This window comes from Protopterus annectens, chromosome 8.part0, assembly GCF_019279795.1.
Source record: "Protopterus annectens isolate FY-2018-M chromosome 8.part0, PAN1.0, whole genome shotgun sequence".
NCBI lineage: Eukaryota > Metazoa > Chordata > Ceratodontiformes > Protopteridae > Protopterus > Protopterus annectens.
Window position 1 is genome coordinate 18,223,435 of NC_056741.1, and position 6,000 is coordinate 18,229,434.

Sequence of the window (6,000 nt, forward strand, 5' to 3'; positions counted from 1 at the left end):
ATCACCAGCAACATATTGGAACCTGCACACATTGCCATGGGGGTAAATGAGCTTATGCCCAATAGTTTTGATTTAGGGGATTAATCTCCTATACAAGAACATAAAATGGCCAATACTTCGACCACCCTTCTTACTAACCTCAGTTACAAACAACGTTTGTCTAGATTTTATATAAAATGTCCAGGATCATGACATCATCCTGTACCCTTGTGATCTTTGCAAGCTATGCTGTCTAGGGCATATCGTCCTGATGGGGATGCTCTCCCTGAATGGGTCTGACAGAAGGGGCCAAAATAAAGACCCACAATGAATTCCCGTCATGGTTCAGTTACAGGGTCAGGAAACATCACACAGACGTACATAACAGGATGCAACCCTAGAGCCAGTACTGTGGGTGACATTTGCTGATGCTTGAGTAGTCAGATGACTCATGTAGACCAGCAAGCTCAACTTGAAAAGCAGCATGGAGCTACCGTATGGGCCCATCTCACACAAGGTAAAGGGCTGACATCAAGCTTAATGCCAGTTAAGTGGCAGGTAGGATTGCGACAGATTAAGATGGAGTCTGATCTGCTCTAATCAGCTTGCTGCTGCAACCATCAGGACAAGCAATTCGGAAAATGGGTGGCAGGAAGGATTTCACTTTACCTTTTAAATTTCTGTGTACACTTCTAAAAGAAACATGGTCTATTATAACACAGTCACAATGTCACAACAGTTGTGGCTCTTGAACACCCACCACCTCCGACACTCAAATTACTATGGCAAAACTGGAAATATAAAGGCTAGAGATGCGTAAAGAATCAGTGCTAAGCTGAAAGAAAGGTATGAGGTTCTGTCACAATGTAAATTAAGTCCGAAGTTTATTTACTTGACTTTTATCATGTTCAGTCAGCTCCAGCTGACCATTAAGCACAGACTGTGTTTTCAGGGGAAACCAGAGATGTAACTAAAACAGAATCTGCTTGGAGACACCGGGGAAACACAGGACAGTCTTAACATAAATGAAGATACAACTGCTTATAGTAGATATGATGAAAAAACTAAATGTACCGACACAAATCATGACAAAACTACTTCAGGAATTTTGTGACAACTATGGGTACACAGATACGTGACAGCTTTCTACAAAAATAAACAGGACAGTCAGCAAACAATACAAGCAATATTGAGTTATGTGTAAAGCATTAATAACAATGCCCCACACAATAAAACAGTCAGTGGAGAATGCAAAAATTTAGTCAAAAGTTGTGAAAGATATTTGTTAACATTTAGCTTATGGGCAACTTAAGAATGTCTCAGTTGATGAACGGTAACTGACATAACTCCCCAAAATGTTTTACTTCCATAGTTTTCTGAAAGATCACACCTGTATAATACATTTCTTTCACCATTAAACAGAGTTTCACTTCTCCCTTCAGATGTGCAACCACTGAGTTAAAATGCTTGGTTTCCAATGGCTCCAGTTTGCTGTTAGGGGTTGTGGAACCAGCGGTTTATTTTAGACTGTGAAGATCTAGATTTATACAAGGGATATTCAATAAAAATGCCTCCAATATTTTTCAACTATAACAGTGGAATATTCAGCAGCATCCATCAACAAACTAAATTCATTACACAATGCAATTCAAGAAAAAAAAGTCTCTCTAATCTGCCTCTTTTGGCAATACCTAACGTGATACAGCTGCTTATGCCTTACCCCATTCAGTTATATTCAATGCATGTAGTCCCTGTGGAGTCACAGCTTACTACCCATTCAACAAATGTGCTTTAGGCAGTCTAAAACTCTCTGTCATAAACAAATATACTTGCTCACATTGAGATTAAGTCCCTTTAAACTGCACCTGATGGCATCTCCTCCCAGTCTGTGACTTTGTTCCACTCCAGCAAGCTCCTTATATAACAAGTGGTGCACCCAAATGCAATCCAAATCTCATTCCTAGCCCCAAGTAACTTATTTACTGACACTCGACTTGTGCAAAGGGACCCCCCGGTTTACCTCTGGAATGTAGTTCTCGTCAAAAATAAATAAAATATAAATCAGTAACACAACATTAACTTATTGACATTTAACTTGTGCAAAAGGACCTCAGCTTACCTCTGGAAGGCAGCCCTCCATAACATTAACTAAATAAAATAAAATCAGGAACAGAATATGAATCCCAACATCTGCTGTGTGAATGGCTACATTTTCTAATTTTGCAAGACAAATGGTGCACCTGTTGAGGCACAAACACTACAGCTACAGAAAAAATAAAATGCAGTACACTAGTTACAGATCAAAAAACATGACTGAAAATTAGGGCTGTGCGCCCAGATCTGCTACAACTGCTTAGCCGCGACTCCAAACATGTAATAACTAAAACTGAACCAAGAATCATACTGCATCAAGACCATACTGATGAGACCATAACATCCTTATTTTACAGTGATACCCCAAACACATTCAACTCTGCAACAATCCTGCCTTACAGTGCATCTGTGACATTACCTTTTCAAAGGTTAAGTGAATATACTTTCTAAACTACTAAATAGACAGTGACAGCCGGAAATGCCCTTACGACCTGCTAGGTTACTCCGTGACTGAAATATCAGCCGAGACTAAAAAGTATAAGGAAATGCTCACGGTGTAGAGAATGGAATGTCATCCAGCTCGGATATACACTTGTGATGCTAAACAAATAAAAGTTACTAAAGTATGACACAATCCCCATTACCTCTCCAAGACAAACTTAAAGTCAGTTGAAAAGGAAGACAAGACCACACTGCCACAGAAATAAACACCACCAATAAAGATCCAAACCACATTACACTCTACCATCTAACATAATACGAACATACCTTAGAAACTATAACCAAAGTCTGTTAATGTGCCCTGTTGTCTTGCTCACTCCTCGTCCCACGCAATAGCCTTTTAAACGCGGATAGGATCGTCTTGTAGGCAGCGAATGCCACTAAGCAATCACCAGTACACTTTCTTACCAAGATCCCTTACACCCATGTGGAAGCAAGTATGCCACCTGCTTCATACGACATCGCTTTCCGTTGCTGTCGTAAACGCACAGCCAGAAACTAAGCTACCTATGCACGTGACTTCGCAGTATGTTGACAGAGAGGAGAATTATCGCTACTTATAAATCCTGTTTGTGGAAGAGGGGTGCATTTTTTTCTCTCTCAAATATCTTTTAGAATGGAGCGTACTTGTTGCTGTGGCTTATGTTGTGCTGCATAGATTTATTATATTGTTTTTTTTTCTAATGCAAGTATTCTAACAGTCTGATTGGTATCGTCTTATGCTGCAGGGATTATGACATGGGGGAGGGAGTAATTAAAGAATTGTTTTTTCTCCTTCTACAGAGAATAACCTGCCTTGTCTGGAAAGCTTTCATGCTAATGGTTAGTAGTGCGTTCCCAAAAAATGTAGCTGTGGCTGTTACAGGCAGCCAGTGAGACTTAGCAGCAGCGAGCATGATGTGATAGGTAGTACGAGTTTGGGGTTAGTGTAGAAGACCATGATATGAATATTAAATTCCATGGCATACCAACTGTACAGATTTCGTATTATGTCCAGATTTGTGCCTCATATTTTAACGTTTTCCTCATTTGACCTTCAAATCTGTGGGTTTTATTACTAGGATGATCTGAGAAGTCACTATATAATGACATATTTGAGTTTCAGACTTCGCATCCTTCAGAAAATGTATGTTAAAACAAATCTTGTTACTCTAGCAACTTTCTAAGCTTATAAGAGTAGTATTTAAAATATGTCCCTATTTTGGGGGCTTTGTCCCCCCCCCCCATTTTGTAAGTCTGTCCAGATTTCTTGCACTGAGAGGTATGTTCCATGGTAAATGTTTTGCCAGTTTCTTTCTTTCTATAAGAACGGTATTTTTTGAGGTTCTGTAACAGAGTTTTAGTTGGAATAAGTGTTTTAGTCACATTTTCAGTATGCATTGTTTACAAAAACGTGGTGTCCAGGATGAGGTCTAGGTCTTTTATCAGGTAGTTTGGCGAATGATGTTATTTAAGAGATCTTTGAGAGGAACGCGAGTTGTTTCAACCACGTGGGGAGTTGCATTCACTTTTAACTGCAGATAAAGTCCATTTGCATTGTGTTTTTTTAAGAAAACGGAGGTCAAAGTTTACTATCAATATGTCATCAGCACAAACAAGTGTGGATTTAAGAGGGGAGATTTTGTTTCAAATCTTTAACAATAGAGAGAAGGTTGGCCGTTTCTTTACAAGCTATCTGTTAGTGGTCTCTTAATAAGTAATCATTTTTCCAAAGGACTTGCCCAGAATAACATAAATGTTCCTTATTTCTCTGCTTTTGGTATACAAGTCTGCATCTCCAAGAATGTTCGTTCATATTTGTGCTATGTGGCACTTAGAGCAACCACTGGAAAAAGAGGAATGATTGGCAGGTTTCTCAGTGCCTGTCACATAACTGTTCCTGTGGCAGCATATGTATGTGTAGGGTTAACATATAGAAGGTCCTGGGTTCTAGTACAGGGTCACAGGCTCCGACAAAAGTAATAAGATCACCTCTTTTCACTTTATTTCAGCTTCGGTGCATGCGGCAGCTTGTAGGTGTGCATCGCTCACTAATGCTCACCGGCAGAGTTGATAGTTGTTTACAGGCAGGACTTCCAAGGTGGCTGCACATTGTGTTAACAGCTTAATTCTAGCTCTCCCAGTGTGAAAACAGAAACTTAACAGAGAAAGCCAGTGGACTTAGTTTTCTGGGTAATTTTTTAAGTGCACTGCCTGGATGGCAGGAAAAAAGAAATACAGGGGACCTGAAGAAAAATCAGCTACAAGGGAAAAGTACTGTAGCTGTTCAGCAAAAAGCAGTGCAAGCTCTAGACATGACTTCCACTAATCAAGAGGAAAGTATAAGGCATAGACCTGACTAAATAAATTAAACACTGGTGGAGTATATCAACTCAAGAAATAAAAGGCTGGAAAAATGGAAAAAGCTTTAAACAAATAGATAAGGTGATAAAACTGCAAAACCCAGAGGTTGAAATGAAGAAAAGGCTGACTGAATATGAGATAGCACAAGAAGAGGTGTTTAAAAAAATTAGAGAGGACAGAGCACATAGGGAAAACTTGATAGTTTCTGCTGTACCCAAGAAGCTGGAAGGAACAGACTGTGTGAATTTTATGAAATCACAAATAAGCAACTGGACTGGTATTCCACAACAGGAATTTCTAATTGAAAGGGTGCATTGTGTGTGTGTGCTCCAAACTTCGTTATGATAAAGCAATCTACACCTTTAATAGCAAAGATGCAATCTTACCAGCAGAGGGAGTTTATTCTGGCAGTACTGTGGCAGGAGGACAAAATACTAAAAGTGGGAGACAGCAGAGTGTTTGCAGAGAATGACTACTCACTGTACACCAGGCAGAAAAGGACTAAATTTATCCCATTATTCAGGGATTGTCAATAAGCAGAGATTTAAACTGCTGTACCCTGCTATCTTCAAAATATTTTTCACTGGAGGAACAAAATCATTTTTTGATTAAGTACATACTAAGGAAGAAATATAAAACTTTGTCCAACAAAAAGTAAGCTGTGAAACAGAAGGCGATTCCACTTCTTGTTCTTTTAATTAAGACCACGGAGAAGACTGTACTAGTGAAACCTTTTCCACTGAGTTGACTAAATCGAGAGTGGGTTGGAAATGAAGCAGAGACAGGGTTTGAGAGAAGGAGATGAACAGGAATAGAACGAGAAAACCTGGAAGTATTGAACTTTGTTAAACTTGTAGGGGCCTGTAAAGCATATTCCCTCCTTTGTTTCATTTATATTTGGAGAATAAAATCAGTAACTTGGAAATCGACATGTGGGATTACAAAACAATAATTTATATTGGTGAAATATGACAGAACAATAAAATCTGGAAATGTTGGACTTTTTTGGCTTTGTTAGACTTGTAGGGGACTCTAAAGCATATGCCCTACTTCGTGTCATTAATGTTCAGAAAAATACTCAGG

The 6,000-nt window shown here is 39.1% G+C and overlaps 1 protein-coding gene across 1 annotated transcript in view; it reads right to left on the reverse strand.

Moving 5' to 3' along the window:
* The window catches only part of NOP2 (NOP2 nucleolar protein), a 776,755-nt gene extending 773,704 nt beyond the window's left edge, over positions 1-3,051 (reverse strand). The window contains exon 1 of the mRNA XM_044079578.1: positions 2,842-3,051. The gene's annotated coding sequence lies outside the window, so the exon portion shown is untranslated. The remainder of the gene's footprint in view (positions 1-2,841) is intronic.
* Positions 3,052-6,000: the final 2,949 nt, after the last annotated feature.